Genomic DNA, 19100 nt, shown 5'->3' with positions numbered 1-19100 from the left:
CCCTCCTAATTCAAGGGTATTCCATTAAAGGAATCTGGGGGGGGGGTCTCCGTCCAAAGCCCCAGACGGGGGACTAGGGCCATGGCACAAGCCCTAGCAGTGACCCTGCAGGAGTTCCTAGTTGATGTGCATCAGCAGAGCTCCCCCTACTGGTGGTTAACCCTTCCAAGACTCCTGCAGATGGGCAGCAGTCAGATATAGTCGTGTGGTTTCCAGTGCCTAAGCCAAAACCCCTCACATTCTGTAACCAATAAAGTCGTGGCCTTTTTCTCCCATTAACCAAAAATACTGTTTCGTGTGTCTTTATTCCAGTTCCTGGGAGGGTTTGGGACCTTGCCATGCAAACCCAGTGTGCATTTCAGAGGGTAGTGTGTTTCAGTTCTGATATCATCTTGGAAAATATGAGTTTTCATAGATTCACCTTGAAATGCCAGCTAAATTGATCCACCCCTTCATCCCTGGCAAGGGCAAAAAGTATTCTCAGAAGAGTCCTCTTTCTCTTGATTTCATCAGGACTGGACACACTGGAACACTGAGACTGGCCGGGGGCATTTCACGAAATGAGGAGCAAGACATAGGAAGCTTTGAGAAAAACACGCAAGAGGCCTCTGTGATGCTGCAGTGAAGCTTTAATGGATAGGAAGGAAGGAGGGAACATTCTCTGTGATCAACAGTTCAGGTAGGAGAAGAGAAACAAGTACATTCCAAACCAAGGAAGGGGAAAGTCCACATTCAAAGGGGGGATATGTGGGGAAACCAATGAACCCATAAATGGAGGTGGTTGTATTGGAAAAGTGGAAGGCTGGAAGCTTCTCCCCAGACCTTCCCTTTAGCCCAGCTGGCTAAAAAGGCAGACCTTGAGGGTCCCCTGATTCTGACTCAGCAAACAGACGAAGGCTTGGCATCAGCACAGGGAACATGCACAGGCAGCAGAGGAAGAATGACCGAGTCATGTGTTGCAGAGGAAAGTTTCAGCATGGCAGCCCTGGACATCAGAAAAGATGGATTTGGATCATGGATGCTGAGCATTTCTGACTTTTTGGCCCCTGAGATCACAATCTCTATCCAGAATTGCCACATTACATTTCAGATTGGGGCGCTTCTTTTAGGATAAATATTTTGGACTCTTTACAGTAGGGTCTGCAAAATCAGGTATTGGAATTTTTCTCAAAATATGAGTAGTCCTTGTAGTATTCCAGAAGTGAATCTTTAGCCACAAGGAACACAAATCAACGCAGAGGCTGATGGTCTGGTCAAGGTCACTGAAACAGGAAAAACTTCTGTATATACTTCTAGATATACTTTTTTTGGGGGTATGATTACATAACAGAAACTTTAGCTAAAATCTTGCATGATTTTTGTATGCTCTTTTCAGTAATATACTCATTTTTATACACACTGTCTCCTAAGAAACACATTTTTAAATCGTTGCGGTGCAGAATCATAGAATTGGAGAATCATAGAATTGTAGAGTTGGAATTACCCCAAGGGTTATCCACTCCAACCCTGGAAAAGCAGGAATCTCAACTATGACAGGGTCCATTCAACTTCTGCTTAAAATTCTCCAATGAAAGAGAGTCCAGAAACTCCTGAGGGTGTTTGGTCCACTGTCGAAAACCTCTTACATTGGGAAGTGGAACTGGGGCCAAAAACCTTTAAAAAGTGGACTTGGCCAAAAAGAGCGTAGTATCCTGGGTTGTGGCATGGGAATCGTAAGACTTGCTCCAACGTTGGCACTGGACATCTTGGAGGAATGTTGGGGAATCTGAAATAAATAATTTTCAAGACATATGTTCACAAATATGTGGAAACAGAGGGAAATTAGTCATTAGCCTTCAGATTGCCAAACAGATGAAAATGTATTTAACTGTTGGGCATTACTTTAAGCAAGGGCTGGTAATCTCCCCAATACTTAAAAGTATTATTATTATTGGTATTAGAGCCCAGCTCTCTGTGCCTGTTCTCATTCTCTTCCTGTCTGTGCTGAAATCCAGTGTTCTTCTCAGGCTGGGCTTGCAAGAAGTTTTCTCTTCCTTTAGACCATCAAGAAGAGTGTTGACCCACAAACACTTCCTACCTTCCCTGCTCTGCAAATTAATTTATTTAAAAGGAACTTACCAAAAGCTGAAGAAGCTGAGCAGCCAAAGAGATCTTCAAAAGCACTGGTGGAAAAGCCCTACGCGCTGAGCCCTTTTATACAGTTTCTCTCTGCTCTTGGAGCAAATACTTTGGTGCAGCATCACTAATTTGGCTAAGTATACTCCACCTCCACGTTTTTGCCAGACTGCCCCTAGCCACTGGGACTCCATCCGACTCTAAGGTTATGTGTTCCAAGACGTTATTGGTCATTCCAGCCTCCTGCTTGGCTTTCTTTTGACTCGGCTTCAATTTGCACCTACGAACACACTGGATGTTGCAATTGCAGGTGAAACACATATTCTGCCTGAAAAGACTCTGGTCCCTATAGATGGCTAAAGGTGCTGGGAATCATAGCTCTGTGAGGGGTGAGCTACATTTCCCAGAATTCTTTGGAAGACAATGTTCCATGATTCCTGGAACTGTCAACGTTTGAGGCCTTTAGGCTGTTACAATGACCCTGTAATTGTTTGTAGCAGAGATTATTGGTGAGCAGGCCTTTGAGTAGATAGAGAGGGAAGGACTTTATTTAAATGAGAGGGGCCTGGATTACTTCTTGTCCTGGACTCCTGGCTGCTTGGACACCTCAGCTCACTTGTGTCACCTTCCTCTTGTCAGACTTTCACAGGGGACACCCTCTCAGACCAACTCAGCCCCTGGCTCCCTTCTTCTGATCTTCCCCAAATAACTAATGGGGTCTCGAAATCCTGGTCTGTTTCCTCCAGTTTTTCCTGGTCTCTTCCTCCCTGCACCATCCTCATTGATTTCCTTTATTCCCACAGACTCCTCTCAGCTGACTCTGCCCCCAAGTACCTGGAACTTCCAGCCAATCAGGGTCTGTGGTGACAAAGAGCAATGAAGATCCACGGACCTGATTCTGGCCCTGCTTAATCGATTCTCAATGCATTCCTCTCTCCCTGCATTCACAGGACCTCTCACCAAGGACTTCTACTGCAAACAATCGCATACAATAGTACCGGTGGTCACACAACATTTTGCCCTCACAATGCTGCCGTTCCCAACACCCCTAAGAGTCTACAGTGCCCAGAGTTCTATGAAGGGGGAAAGATGCTTCAGATGTGTTTTAAAGAAGTTGTCTGTATGTAGGTTATGCTCCACAGATGATGCTTCTGAAGCCTGAAGGAGTCAAGAAAACACCCTGAAGTCCATTAAAATGAAACACAGAGAACATCATCCAAGGTGAAGCTGAGCCTAAATTAAGCTAAGCAGGTTCCCGAGCCAAGGTGTAACCTGACCTGCAAGATACCTTTCGGAACATAGTATGGGAAGGTTGAATATTGTCCTGGTCTTGTGGTAACAGCTTAGGAATGCTTGTCCCTTCAACCTCTCAATTTTAGATATCCCAGTTTCTAACTTTTTCCAAATGTGAATTCAGCTCCCTTCGTGTCTACAGCAGTTTTTTATTTATTTATTTATTTATTTTTTAAGCCTTGTGGAAATTCATAAGCATCAGTGCAAAATTCTCCCAATTCCCCACATTTCAGCATGGAATTTTGCAACCAAAGTCCACTGATCTAATCCACATTTGTATGTTAAGCTAATTCACTAATCTCTTCATTTTATGCACCCTTTCATCTTAACATATGGGGTTTTTCTTTCTTTCAAAATATTGTTTGCTTCAGGAACAGCATCACACCTTCATACAAGTGCGTATTTCGAAGGGTGCAGTGTTTTGACTGTTATGTCAATTTGCAAATTGTGAATTGGAAAGATTCTCTTTTAAATGCAAACTCAACTCAACCCCCCTAACCCCATTCCTGGCAAGGGTAAAAAGTACTCTCAGAAGAGTCCTCTTTCTGCTGACCTCATCACAACTGGACACCTTGGAACTGCAGAAACAGCTTCCAAGGAGTAGCTGGGAATCCCTCCTTCCAAATGAGCAGTGCCTTTCTTGGCAGGGACTTTCAGGCATCAACCTGGGATCAACAGGTCAAGCAGGAGAAGAGATTCAACATTAAGAGATTAAAGGAAAGCAAAACACTCATAAAAGTGTTCGCAGGCGGCCAAAAAGGCCCCAGGCAAGAGCCTCTCGGTGGAAGATGTGCAGATCTTCTGCCAATTCTGACTCAGTGACCTGAGACTTGCTTGGCATAAATGGAGGATACACTCAGCACAGGACAAAGGAAGATTTGCAAGGGGAAAGAATGTGTTACAGAGCAAAGATGACATGTTGGCAGCCGTGGATAGTTTGTGTAGTGGGCGCTCAGCATTTCGGACTTCCTAGCCCTCAAGAGCACAAACCATACGCAGGTTTCTTGACTCAGTTGTCAGTTTGGGGCTTTACATTAGGATCAGAAAAGCAGACAATTCTCAGCTGGGCGCATCTGGTCAGTCACATGACTGCCCTGCATTCTGTTCAAAACGTGAGACCATCCAAAATATCAAGCAGCAGAAGTGAATCCTCAACGACGGAATCGTGGCAGCTTGACACTGAATCTGAATTTGTTTATTATAGCTATAATATCCTCTGTTGGGGGGTGTTCCACTGGCATCTCTGAAGAGGGAGCTAAATTGTTGATACTGGACATCTTGCAAGAATCTTGGATACTCTGAAATGATACGTTTTCAAGGATACTTTCAGAAACACGTGAAAACAGGGGAAATCAGACATTATCTCTCAGATAACCAGAGAAATATTTGTCAGACAGGGAGGAGTCAGTTCCCCTTACTTTTCAGCTTTTATATTGAGATTCCTTTATAATGACTTAAAGAATGCATATCCAGGAAGGAGACAGTTCAGATAACGAGAGATATAAAAGATTAATTTAATCTTGATTTTTAATTGTTGCAGCCAGGCCTGGGACAGTAAGGTGAATGATGTAAAACATTAAATTGCTGACCCCCCTACCCCTTTTGACAAGTTGTGTCTCTCTGACCCTTCTCCCTCTCCCTCTGAAATTTGAGAGACTTCTCTCCCGCTCTGGCCCTGCAGGATCCTTCCTCTTCTGGGGTCAGACTGTTGGTCCCCCTAGCTGAGTGTTGTTTCTACAGCAGGGATGGGGACAGGTAGCCTTCCAGAGCTTGTGGAACTACAACTCCCAGCAGCCCTAGCAGCCATCATTGGCCAAGGCCAGAGGGGGTGGGAGTTGTTTTACATCTGGAGAACCCCAGGTTCCCCAGCCCTGCTAAGCTGTGAGTGGGATGGACGTCCCAGGAGTTCAGCTGAGCCTCTTTCCCTGTCGGACCTGCCTCACCCAAGAAAAGGCAAGTGTTTGTGGAGCAAAGCAGCCCTGCCTAAGTGCTCCTCAGTCCCCCCCTTTGAGATGCAACGTGGGCATATCCTGTGACAACGGCACAGCACCTTTCTCAGAGGAAGAAGAGGAAGGGGCACTGGCCTGAGATTCCCAGAGGAGGGAAAATGGGTCCAGGGATCTTCCCATTACACAGAGCTGCTCTTTCAAACAAAGCACAACCAGATCCTGAACAGGACATCTTCCCCTTGCCAAGTTCTGATCTCTTAGGAGAAAGAGACCTCCACCCCCTTTTCACCCTCATCTAACTCCATCCCAGAGAGGGCCCAGCTCCACATTTCAGAAGCCCTATTAGAAGTGGGATTTCTGTTTGAGCCCAAAACAATGCCAGTGGCACAGGGAATTGCATGTGAAGACATGAAGGTCTCTTCCCAAATCTGATTTCCATGTGAAGCTAAGCAGGAAGGCATCTTGAGCCCCCCCAGTAAATAACTGCCCCATAGTCAATCTGTTGCTATATTCTTTGCTCTAGTAATCAATTTACTTAAAAGGAGCTTACCAAAAGCTGAAGAAGCTGAGCGGCCGAAGAGAAGAGATCTTCAAAAGCGCTGGTGGAAAAGCCCTACACACTGAGCCCTTTTATACAGTTTCTCTCTGCACCTGGAGCAAATACTTTGGTGCAGCATCACTCATTTGGCAAAGTATAGCCCACCTCCACTTTTTGGCCAGTCTGCCCCTAGCCATTGGAACTCCATCCAACTGCAATGTAATGTTTTCCAAGAAGTTATTGGTCTTGTCAGCCTCCTGCTTGGCTTTCTTTTGACCCGGCTTCAATTTGGGTGATGTTCATTGTGTTCCTTTTAAATGTAATTTGGGGCATTTACTTGACTCAGCCCTGATTACGCCTCTGCACCTATGAACACACTCGTTGTCGCAATCGCATATGAAGACCATTTTCTGCCTCAGAGGACTCTGTACCTATAGATGGCTACGGGTGCTGGGAATCATAGCTCTGTGAGGGGTAAGCTACATCTCCCAGATTTCTTTGGGAGGAAAACGTTCTGGGATTTCCGCCATGAGCTATGATTAGCCAAATTAGTGGTGCTGAAGCAAGATATTTGCTCCAGGCGCAGAGAGAAACTGTAAAAGGGCTCTCAGCGCGTAGGGCTTTTCCACCAGTGCTTTTGAGGATCTCCCTTCTTCCCCTCATCTTCTTCAGCTTTTGGTAAGCTCCTTTTAAGTAAATGGATTACTAGAGCAAAGAAGTTTGCAACTGATTGTCTATGGGGCAGTTATTTGGACAGAAAGGACTTTTTCACACAGAACAGAATCATACTGTGCCAGTCTCTCCCATGGTCACACGACATTTTGCCCTCACAATGCTGCCGTTCCCAACACCCCGAAGAGTCTACAGTGCCCAGAGTTGTAAGAAGGGGAAAAGATGCTTCAGATGTGTTTTAAAGAAGTTGTCTGTATGTAGGTTATGCTCCACAGATGATGCTTCTGAAGCCTGAAGGAGTCAAGAAAACACCCTGAACTCCATTAAAAGGAACACAGAGAACATCATCCAAGGTGAAGCTGAGCCCAAATTAAGCAAAGCATCTTCCCAAGCCAAGGTGTAACCTGACCTGCAAGATACCTTTCGGAACATAGTATGGGAAGGTTGAATATTGTCCTGGTCTTGTGGTAACAGCTTAGGAATGCTTGTCCCTTCAACCTGTCAATTTTAGATATTCCAGTTTCTCGCTGTTTCCAAATGTGAATTCAGCTCCCTTCGTGTCTGCAGCAGTTTGTTATTTATTTATTTTTTAAGCTTTGTGAAAATTCATAAGCATCATGAAAAATTCTCCCAATTCCCAACATTTCAGCATGGAATTTTGCAACCAAAGTCCCCTGATCTCATCCACATTTGTATGTTAAGCTAATTCACTAATCTCTTCATTTTATGCACTCTTTCATCTTGACATATGGATTTTTTCTTTCTTTCAAAATATTGCTTGCTTGGAGAACAGCATCACACCTTCATACAAGTGTGTATTTTGAAGGGTGACATGTTTTGGCTGTTATGTCAATTTGCAAATTGTGAATTGAAAAGATTCTCTTTTAAATGCAAACTCAACTCAACCCCCCTAACCCCATTCCTGGCAAGGGTAAAAAGTACTCTCAGAAGAGTCCTCTTTCTGCTGACTTCATCACAACTGGACACCTTGGAACTGCAGAAACAGCTTCCAAGGAGTAGCTGGGAATCCCTCCTTCCAACTGAGCGGTGCATGTCTTGGCAGGGACTTTCAGGCAGGAGAAGCTGATAGGGGTCAGCACAGAGGGGTGTCGGACAGGATCAGACACATATCAAGGAGACATATTTGCGATTGACAGTTGCCCTTCATGAAAGGTGAGCTGAGAACCGGTAAAGCAGGAGAAAAACACGCAAGAGGCCTCTGTGATGCTGCAGTGAAGCTTTAATGGCTAGCAAGGAAGGAGGGAACATTCTCTGGGATCAACAGGTCAAGCAGGAGAAGAGATTCAACATTAAGAGATTAAAGAAACCAAAACACTCATAAAAGTGTTCACAGCCGGCCAAAAAGGCCCCAGGCCAGAACCTCTTGGTGGAAGATGTGCAGATCTTCTGCCAATTCTGACTCAGTGACCTGAGACTTGCTTGGCATAAATGGAGGATACACTCAGCAGAGGATGAAGGAAGATTTGCAAGGGGAAAGAATGTGTTACAGAGCAAAGATGACATGTCAGCAGCCATCAATAGTTTTGCGTAGTGGGCGCTCAGCATTTCGGACTTCCTGGCCCTCAAGAGCACAAACCATACGCAGGTTTCTTTACTCAGTTGTCAGTTTGGGGCTTTACATTGCGAAGGGTATAACGTTATGCAACGTTACCATATTCGTCAACAACTTGTAAGTGAAGAAGTAGCTGCATCATCGCATAGTCATCATCATCATAATCATCACTTGCAAGACTCATGGATAATCTGAAATGATACATTTTCAAGGATACTTTCAGAAACACGTGAATGGGGGAAATCAGACATTATCTCTCAGATAACCAAAGAAATGCAAGATCAATTTAATATTAGTTCTTAAATTGTTGCAACCAGGCCTGGGACAGTAAGGTGAATGATGTAAAACATTAAAATGCTGACCCCCCTACCCCTTTTGACAAGTTGTGTCTCTCTGACCCTTCTCCCTCTCCCTCTGAAATTTGAGAGACTTCTCTCCCGCTCTGGCCCTGCAGGATCCTTCCTCTTCTGGGGTCAGACTGTTGGTCCCCCTAGCTGAGTGTTGTTTCTACAGCAGGGATGGGGACAGGTAGCCTTCCAGAGCTTGTGGAACTACAACTCCCAGCAGCCCTAGCAGCCATCATTGGCCAAGGCCAGAGGGGGTGGGAGTTGTTTTACATCTGGAGAACCCCAGGTTCCCTAGCCCTGCTAAGCTGTGAGTGGGATGGACGTCCCAGGAGTTCAGCTGAGCCTCTTTCCCTGTCGGACCTGCCTCACCCAAGAAAAGGCAAGTGGAGCAAAGGAGCCCTGCCTAAAGTGCTCCTCAGTCCGTCCCCCCCTTTGAGATGCAACGTGGGCATATCCTGTGACAACGGCACAGCACCTTTCTCAGAGGAAGAAGAGGAAGGGGCACTGGCCTGAGATTCCCAGAGGAGGGAAAATGGGTCCAGGGATCTTCCCATTACACAGAGCTGCTCTTTCAAACAAAGCACAACCAGATCCAGAACAGGACATCTTCCCCTTGCCAAGTTCTGATCTCTTAGGAGAAAGAGACCCCACCCCCTTTTCACCCTCATCTAACTCCATCCCAGAGAGGGCCCAGCTCCACATTTCAGAAGCCCTATTAGAAGTGGGATTTCTGTTTGAGCCCAAAACAATGCCAGTGGCACAGGGAATTGCATGTGAAGACCTGAAGGTCTCTTCCCCAATCTGATTTCCATGTGAAACTAAGCTGGAAGGCATCTTGAAAAAAAACAAAAACCCAGTACATAACTGCCCCATAGTCAATCTGTTGCTATATTCTTTGCTCTAGTAATCACTTTACTTAAAAGGAGCTTACCAAAAGCTGAAGAAGCTGAGCAGCCGAAGAGAAGAGATCTTCAAAAGCGCTGGTGGAAAAGCCCTACGCGCTGAGCCCTTTTATGCAGGTTCTCTCTGCACCTGGAACAAATATCTTGCTTCAGTACCACTAATTTAGCTAATTAATTCTACAAGCTACGATATGTGTTCCAAGTGCAGAGAGAAACTGTCTGCCTCTGAGTTGTCACCTCCTGCAAACCCCTGTTGTAAAACTAGACCATCTTCCTCTTCCTTCTCCCTGGAAGGGTCAAGATGGGGAGGCCGTCTCTACCACTGCTCCCCCTCCTCTGCCCACCCCCTGCTGCTTCAACGGATGCTCACGATGTCCTCATGTTCTGCAGAGAAGGCAGAGTTTCAATATCACTCACAATACGGACCCTATTGAGAATCACCCACATTCCCGTCCCTTTACTGTTTTCTTGCCCATCTTCCTCTGCTATCTCTCCTCCATTTATGCCCAGCAACCCTCAGTTCTCTGAGTCTGAATAAGGAGAACCTCAGGATCTGCACATCTTCCAGGGAGTTCCTAACTGAGAACTTTTTAGCCAGCTGGGCCAGGACAAAAGGGAGGTCTAGAACCAACTTCCTTCCTTCCTTCCTTCCTTCCTTCCTTCCTTCCTTCCTTCCTTCCTTCCTTCCTTCCTTGTGCTTGTCCAATACGAACCCCTCTCTTTATAGATATTTTGTTTTCTCATAATCGGCATCATCTCAATAGTGAATGTGCTCTTTACTCGGAATGGGATCTTTTTATTTTTCTTCTCCCACTCAAACTGCTCATCACAGAGAAGGTTCACTCATTTCTGCTTCTCTATTAAAGCTTCAGAGCAGCATCACAGATGTGTCTTGTTCACTTTTCTTCTGCCTTCCGGGATCTTGGTTGACCGCTGCCAAAATCCCCAAACCCATGTCCTGTGTTGTGTCAGTTACTCATGTCCTGTACCCATCAGTGACATCCCCAAAGATAAACTCCCTGGAAGTCCATGCGAAGCACACAAGGTTTCCAAATCCTGGTCTGTTTCCTCCAGTTTTTCCTGGTCTCTTCCTCCCTGAACCATCCTCAATGACTTCCTTTATTCCCACAGGCTCCTCTCAGCTGACTCTGTCCCCAAGTACCTGGAACTTCCAGCCAATCAGGGTCTGTGGTCACAAAGAGCAATGAAGATCCACGGACCTGATTCTGGCCCTGCTTAATCGATTCTCAGTGCATTCCTCTCCCCCTGCATTCACAGGACCTCTCACCAAGGACTTCTACTCCACACAATCACACACAATAGTACTGGTGGTCACACAGCATTTGGCCCTCACAATGCTGCTGTTCCCAACACCCCGAAGAGTCTACAGTGCCCAGAGTTTGATGAAGGGGAAAAGATGCTTCAGATGTGTTTTAAAGAAGTCGTTGTATGTAGGTTATGCTCCACAGATGATGCTTCTGAAGCCTGAAGGAGTCAAGAGAACACCCTGAATTCCATTAAAAGGAACACAGAGAACATCATCCAAGGTGAAGCTGAGCCCAAATTAAGCAGAGCACATTCCTGAGCCAAGCTGTAACCTGACCTGCAAGATACCTTTTGGAACATAGTATGTGGAAAAGACCCTGATGTTGGGAAAGATTTAGGGCACAAGGAGAAGGGGACGACCGAGGACAAGATGGTTGGACAGTGTTCTCGAAGCTACAAACATGAGTCTGACCAAACTGCGGGAGGCAGTGGAAGACAGGAGTGCCTGGCGTGCTCTGGTCCAGGGGGGTCACGAAGAGTCGAACACGACTAAACGACTAAACAACAACAACAATGTGGAGGTTGAATATTGTCCTGGTCTTGTGGTAACAGCTTAGGAATGCTTGTCCCTTCAACCTGTCAATTTTAGATATCCCAGTTTCTCACTGCTCCAAGATTGAAGTGGCATGCAACAATATTTAAGTGAGCCCTGCATATACACAATTCCTTTGTCTGGTCTAGAAAGCAGGAATTTAGCCATACAGGCAGAAGTGCTCCTGTCTGGGATGTTTCCTGGTCCTCAGGTGGGTTTCGAAGCTGAGAGGATTCCATGGGAATAATGGAAGTTGGCGAGGAAGGTGGGACGATTAGGAAAAATAAAAAAGCTGTGGGGAAAACTGAGACCAGGATTTGGAGACTCTCTGTGTTCTTCATACTTGCTTGGGGAAGATCAGTGCAAGGGAGCTGAGTTGGTATGAGAGGGGTGCCCTGTGTGGAGTTCTGGCAAGAGGAAGGCGACATATGTTGGCTGATGCATCCAAGCAGCCAGGAGTACAATGACAAGAAATAACCCCGGCCCCTCTGAATTAAACAAAGTCCTTCCTTCTGTCTCCACTCACAGGACTGCTCCCAATTATTTGGGCTACAGATGCTTGCGGGGTCATTGTAACAGCATAAGGCCTCGAATGTTTTTTCAAGAACATTTTCATTGATTTTTTTTTAATGCATTGAACACTAAACCTCTATCTCATCTATACAAAAATACAAACACAATCATACAGGAAAAAGAAAAAGAAAGACTAACTAAAAAGGCTCTTTATGTCCTCTTCCTCCTCCTCATCATTTTTAATTTGTATACCGCCTTTCTATCTTACAATACTGAAGGCGGTTTACAAGCTGAAGAAACAAAAAATGTACATCTCATAACAATCTAATGCAATGCAAAAATGCGATAATAAAACATAACTTTACAATAGGCAACCTCCATGAAAAAAGGAACATTCAACAACCATTAGAATAGTATAAAATAATAATATCAACATATAAAAGTTAAACAGAAATCCACTCAACAGTTATAATACTGTAATATCTAAACCTTAATCAATAAAACAACGGCAAGACACAGTACATAAAACAATACAATACACATTGAGAATCAGAGGGTGGAGCAAGGCAGGTGGAAAGAGGCCTTGCCTGATGGAGTCTCTCCCCTCATGTCCTACATGTCATACCATTCATCCCCACAGGCAGAAGCTCTCACCTGGCTCCTTGCCTGTTCTCCCACCCAGAGAGATGCTTCCTAGCTTGCCGGCCCTACAAAGACGCTCCGCCCCCCAGCTAGCTGTCTCCTTCCTGGATGGGCATTCTTGAAGTCGTCATAAAGGAATCTCAATCTAAAAGCTGAAAAGAAAGAAGAACTCCCTCCTCCCTGTCTGACAATTATTTCTTTGGTTATGTGAGAGAGATATTGGGCATTTGAAACATGCCACAGAGTGCGTGCAGAGTAGACCACACAGATGGAATCACTGAAGAGACGCAGAGAGATCTTTGCAAGGTTTAATAACAAAAACTCCTCAAACATACATCTTAAAAAGGTAAAGGGACCCCTGAGCATTAGGTCCAGTCGTGGCCGACTCTGGGGTTGTGGCGCTCATCTCGCTAAATGGGCCGAGGGAGCCGGCGTACAGCTTCCGGGTCATGTGGCCAGCAGGACTAAGCCTCTTTTGGCAAACCAGAGCAGCACACGGAAACGCCGGAAACTTCCGCCGGAGCGATACCTATTGATCTACTTGCACTTTGACGTGCTTTCGAACTGCTAGGTTGGCAGGAGCTGGGACCGAGCAACGGGAGCTCACCCCGTCATGGGGATTCAAACCACTGACCTTCTGATCAGCAAGTCCTAGGCTCGGTGGTTTAACCCACAGCGCCACCCGCGTCCCCTAACAATACACCTTACATAGTGGTTATAATCATTACCCATCCATCCACCAGGGAGCAGATTAAGGTACATATAGCACATTATATACCATTCTCAACTGCTGACACAGCTATTTACAGTGACTTATCAGCACCTGCTACATGTAAGAACTAGGTCAGAATATGCACTGGGGCTTTTAAAGTGGTACCCATTCTGTGGAACAATAATCAACCCTAATGAGGCATCTAATCATAAGCCTGCATTTTTTATCAAAGCTTATATATTTCAATCAGGGCCTGTATCTTAAAGATTTTCAAATGTTTCATGCCAGGCAAAAGACCAGCTGCCTAAAAGGCCTTGGCAATGTTTTTCCTCCTAGACAAGGGGCCCCCTGATTTATAGCAGAAAACAATTCTCAAAGTCGTAAAAAAGGAAATTACAGGCTGAGAGCAGACACTGATCCTACATGTTACAGAAGATAAAAAAGCAGAGATAAACATAATTAGGAATGAGTAAATAATAAAATGATACCATGTGCCTCCCAGTAAAATGAGCCATATCTTCTTCCTAAGGTTAAAAAGGCCAAGAGCAATGGAGAGGCATCTAGCTGGCAGAAAAAGAGAGCATTTTAAGGAAATCTTTTAAAGCTGTTTCTTTTTTTTTTAAACTGAGAGAGTTAAAGGGCAATAAATGTTGGGAAGAGCTAATGGGAAAGCAGCTGGCTGGAAAGGAGGGGTGAAAGGAGGGGTGTAAACTGAAGAGGCTTCTTTTGAAGCTGTTTTTTACTGAGTTCCTTTTTTACTTTACAAAGGCCTTATTCCTTTTAAAAGGCTACCTATGATAATGTATTAAATATATTGGCTTAAATGTAATTATGCAAAGGATTTAAGAAATGCTAGATTCTTATTTCATATAGTTGTAAGAGTTTTAACTATCCTGAAATTAAGTCAGCCACCAGCCTAGCCCCCTGCCAGACAGGAGACGCCATAGAGCACTCCTGATATATAGTTGTCAGGCTTTTTGTTTAGAAACCTTCAAATGAAGGAGATCTTTCAATGTTGATGGGAACTCAAGATCCTTGACATCTGTTGAAGATAAAAATTCAAGATTAACTATCTGTTTTGGAAGGCAATAGGGCAAGGAGGGCAAGAGGTGAGCTGGTAATTAAGATTCCTTGTTGAGACACATGTAAGATATATTACTACTTATTTGTCATTTATAGATGGAAGAATATATAGCTCTTTGTGTTCCATAAAAGGACAGAAGGAAGTGGGTGTATCTTTTGTGATTGGTTCTAGCAAACAGCCAATAGGAATTTCAACCAGGCTGATTGGACAGAGGCAGCCACAGGAGGAGCAAGGGGGCTGGATTAAGGAAATATAAGTGCTGGCCAGAATGGCAGGAGGCCAGGCCAGAGCTTGGTAACCATACCACTGTGCCTCTCATTTATTTGTCTGACAAATAAATTATTATTTTAATTTCTCTATTGCTGCATTGAATATTTCATTCCAGCTAAGCGTTAACCACAAGCAGGGTGCTACACTAACATTAAAAAAACTATTCAACAAGATAATGTCTGATTTTCCCCGTTTTCCCATGTTTCTGAAAGTATCCTTGAAAATGTATCATTACATAAAATGTAAAGGTAAAGGTACCCCTGCCCGTACGGGCCAGTCTTGCCAGACTCTAGGGTTGTGCGCTCATCTCACTCTAGAGGTCAGGAACCAGTGCTGTCTGCAGACACTTCCGGGTCACGTGGCCAGCGTGACAAAGCTGCTCCGGCGAACAGGCACCAGAGCAGCACACGCAAATGCTGTTTACCTTCCTGCTATACAGCGGTACCTATTTATCTACTTGCACCTAAGGGTGCTTTCGAACTGCTGGGTGGGCAGGAGCTGGAACCGAACGACGGGAGCTCACCCTGCCGTGAGGATTCGAAGCGCCGACCATGCGATCGGCAAGTCCTAGGCGCTGAGGTTTTACACACAGCGCCACCCGCGTCCCTATCATTACATATCATCAGTAATTTGGCTAAGTATACCCCACCTCAGTTAACTCTAGATTATACCAAAATGTTCCTAGCCATCTTCCCACAACATCGAACCTTCACATACTATGTTCCGAAAGGTATCTTGCAGTTCAGGTTACACCTTGGCTCGGGAAGCTGCTTTGCTTAATTTGGGCTCAGCTTCACCTTGGATGATGTTCTCTGTGTTCCTTTTAATGGAGTTCAGGGTGTTTTCTTGACTCCTTCAGGCTTCAGAAGCATCATCTGTGGAGCATAACCTACATACAGACAACTTCTTTAAAACACATCTGAAGCATCTTTTCCCCTTCTTACAACTCTGGGCACTGTAGACTCTTCGGGGTGTTGGGAACGGCAGCATTGTGAGGGCAAAATGTCGTGTGACCATGGGAGAGACTGGCACAGTATGACTCTGTTCTGTGTGAAAAAGTCCTTTCTGTCCAAATAACTGCCCCATAGACAATCAGTTGCAAACTTCTTTGCTCTAGTCATCCATTTACTTAAAAGGAGCTTACCAAAAGCTGAAGAAGATGAGGGGAAGAAGGGAGATCCTCAAAAGCGCTGGTGGAAAAGCCCTACGCGCTGAGAGCCCTTTTACAGTTTCTCTCTGCGCCTGGAGCAAATATCTTGCTTCAGCACCACTAATTTGGCTAATCATAGCTCATGGCGGAAATCCCAGAACGTTTTCCTCCCAAAGAAATCTGGGAGATGTAGCTTACGCCTCACAGAGCTATGATTCCCAGCACCCGTAGCCATCTATAGGTACAGAGTCCTCTGAGGCAGAAAATGGTCTTCATATGCGATTGCGACAACGAGTGTGTTCATAGGTGCAGAGGCGTAATCAGGGCTGAGTCAAGTAAATGCCCCAAATTACATTTAAAAGGAACACAATGAGCATCACCCAAATTGAAGCCGGGTCAAAAGAAAGCCAAGCAGGAGGCTGACAAGACCAATAACTTCTTGGAAAACATTACATTGCAGTTGGATGGAGTTCCAATGGCTAGGGGCAGACTGGCCAAAAAGTGGAGGTGGGCTATACTTTGCCAAATGAGTGATGCTGCACCAAAGTATTTGCTCCAGGTGCAGAGAGAAACTGTATAAAAGGGCTCAGTGTGTAGGGCTTTTCCACCAGCGCTTTTGAAGATCTCTTCTCTTCGGCCGCTCAGCTTCTTCAGCTTTTGGTAAGCTCCTTTTAAGTAAATTGATTACTAGAGCAAAGAATATAGCAACAGATTGACTATGGGGCAGTTATTTACTGGGGGGGGGGGTCTCAAGATGCCTTCCTGCTTAGTTTCACATGGAAATCAGATTTGGGAAGAGACCTTCATGTCTTCACATGCAATTCCCTGAGCCACTGGCATTGTTTTGGGCTCAAACAGAAATCCCACTTCTAATAGGGCTTCTGAAATGTGGAGCTGGGCCCTCTCTGGGATGGAGTTAGATGAGGGTGAAAAGGGGGTGGAGGTCTCTTTCTCCTAAGAGATCAGAACTTGGCAAGGGGAAGATGTCCTGTTCAGGATCTGGTTGTGCTTTGTTTGAAAGAGCAGCTCTGTGTAATGGGAAGATCCCTGGACCCATTTTCCCTCCTCTGGGAATCTCAGGCCAGTGCCCCTTCCTCTTCTTCCTCTGAGAAAGGTGCTGTGCCGTTGTCACAGGATATGCCCATGTTGCATCTCAAAGGGGGGGACTGAGGAGCACTTAGGCAGGGCTGCTTTGCTCCACAAACACTTGCCTTTTCTTGGGTGAGGCAGGTCCGACAGGGAAAGAGGCTCAGCTGAACTCCTGGGACGTCCATCCCACTCACAGCTTAGCAGGGCTGGGGAACCTGGGGTTCTCCAGATGTAAAACAATTCCCACCCCCTCTGGCCTTGGCCAATGTTGGCTGCTAGGGCTGCTGGGAGTTGTAGTTCCACATGCTCTGGAAGGCTACCTGTCCCCATCCCTGCTGTAGAAACAACACTCAGCTAGGGGGACCAACAGTCTGACCCCAGAAGAGGAAGGATCCTGCAGGGCCAGAGCGGGAGAGAAGTCTCTCAAATTTCAGAGGGAGAGGGAGAAGGGTCAAAGAGACACAACTTGTCAAAAGGGGTAGGTGGGTCAGCAATTTAATGTTTTACATCATTCACCTTACTGTCCCAGGCCTGGCTGCAACAATTAAAAATCAAGATTAAATTAATCTTTTATATCTCTCGTTATCTGAACTGTCTCCTTCCTGGATATGCATTCTTTAAGTCATTATAAAGGAATCTCAATATAAAAGCTGAAAAGTAAGGGGAACTGACTCCTCCCTGTCTGACAAATATTTCTCTGGTTATCTGAGAGATAATGTCTGATTTCCCCTGTTTTCACGTGTTTCTGAAAGTATCCTTGAAAACGTATCATTTCAGAGTATCCAAGATTCTTGCAAGATGTCCAGTATCAACAATTTAGCTCCCTCTTCGGAGATGCCAGTGGAACACCCCCCAACAGAGGATATTATAGCTATAATAAACAAATTCAGATTCAGTGTCAAGCTGCCACGATTCCGTCGTTGAGGATTCACTTCTGCTGCTTGATATTTTGGATGGTCTCACGTTTTGAACAGAATGCAGGGCAGTCATGTGACTGACCAGATGCGCCCAGTTGAGAATCGTCTGCTTTTCTGATCCTAATGTAAAGCCCCAAACTGATAACTGAGTCAAGAAACCTGCGTATGGTTTGTGCTCTTGAGGGCCAGGAAGTCCGAAATGCTGAGCGCCCACTATGCAAACTATCCACGGCTGCCAAAATGTCATCTTTGCTCTGTAACACATTCTTTCCCCTTGCAAATCTTCCTTCATCCTCTGCTGAGTGTATCCTCCATTTATGCCAAGCAAGTCTCAGGTCACTGAGTCAGAATTGGCAGAAGATCTGCACATCTTCCACCAAGAGGTTCTGGCCTGGGGCCTTTTTGGCCGGCTGTGAACACTTTTATGAGTGTTTTGGTTTCCTTTAATCTCTTAATGTTGAATCTCTTCTCCTGCTTGACCTGTTGATCCCAGAGAATGTTCCCTCCTTCCTTGCTAGCCATTAAAGCTTCACTGCAGCATCACAGAGGCCTCTTGCGTGTTTTTCTCCTGCTTTACTGGTTCTCAGCTCACCTTTCATGAAGGGCAACTGTCAATCACAAATATGTCTCCTTGATATGTGTCTGATCCTGTCCGACACCCACCTGTGCTGACGCCTATTAGCTTCTCATGCCTGAAAGTCCCTGCCAAGACAGGCACTGCTCATTTGGAAGGAGGGATTCCCAGCTACTCCTTGGAAGCTGTTTCTGCAGTTCCAAGGTGTCCAGTTGTGATGAAGTCAGCAGAAAGAGGACTCTTCTGAGAGTACTTTTTACCCTTGCCAGGAATGGGGTTAGGGGGGTTGAGTTGAGTTTGCATTTAAAAGAGAATCTTTCCAATTCACAATTTGCAAATTGACATAACAGTCAAAACACTGCACCCTTCGAAATACGCACTTGTATGAAGGTGTGATGCTGTTCCTGAAGCAAGCAATATTTTGAAAGAAAGAAAAACCCCATATGTTAAGATGAAAGGGTGCATAAAATGAAGAGATTAGTGAATTAGCTTAACATACAAATGTGGATTAGATCAGTGGACTTTGGTTGCAAAATTCCATGCTGAAATGTGGGGAATTGGGAGAATTTTTCACTGATGCTTATGAATTTCCACAAGGCTTAAAAAATAAATAAATAAATAAAAAACTGCTGTAGACACGAAGGGAGCTGAATTCACATTTGGAAAAAGTTAGAAACTGGGATATCTAAAATTGAGAGGTTGAAGGGACAAGCATTCCTAAGCTGTTACCACAAGATCAGGACAATATTCAACCTTCCCATACTATGTTCCGAAAGGTATCTTGCAGGTCAGGTTACACCTTGGCTCGGGAACCTGCTTAGCTTAATTTAGGCTCAGCTTCACCTTGGATGATGTTCTCTGTGTTTCATTTTAATGGAGTTCAGGGTGTTCTCTTGACTCCT

The 19100-nt window shown here is 45.1% G+C and overlaps 2 long non-coding RNA genes across 2 annotated transcripts; one reads left to right on the top strand and one right to left on the bottom strand.

Moving 5' to 3' along the window:
- Positions 1 to 611: 611 nt before the first annotated feature.
- On the bottom strand, positions 612 to 10006 carry LOC310833543. Its single transcript, XR_014558771.1, has 3 exons — positions 9419 to 10006; positions 4074 to 4706; positions 612 to 661 (listed from the first exon to the last, which is right to left on the bottom strand). It is a non-coding gene; the product is annotated as an uncharacterized lncRNA (long non-coding RNA).
- A 6006-nt stretch (positions 10007 to 16012) lies between these two features.
- On the top strand, positions 16013 to 18167 carry LOC310833114. Its single transcript, XR_014558566.1, has 2 exons — positions 16013 to 16278; positions 17485 to 18167. It is a non-coding gene; the product is annotated as an uncharacterized lncRNA (long non-coding RNA).
- The last annotated feature ends 933 nt before the right edge of the window (positions 18168 to 19100 follow it).

Source organism: Podarcis gaigeae (genome assembly GCF_964106915.1).
Source record: "Podarcis gaigeae genome assembly, chromosome: 16".
Lineage (NCBI taxonomy): Eukaryota > Metazoa > Chordata > Lepidosauria > Squamata > Lacertidae > Podarcis > Podarcis gaigeae.
This window is presented reverse-complemented; position numbering and strand designations above follow the sequence as displayed.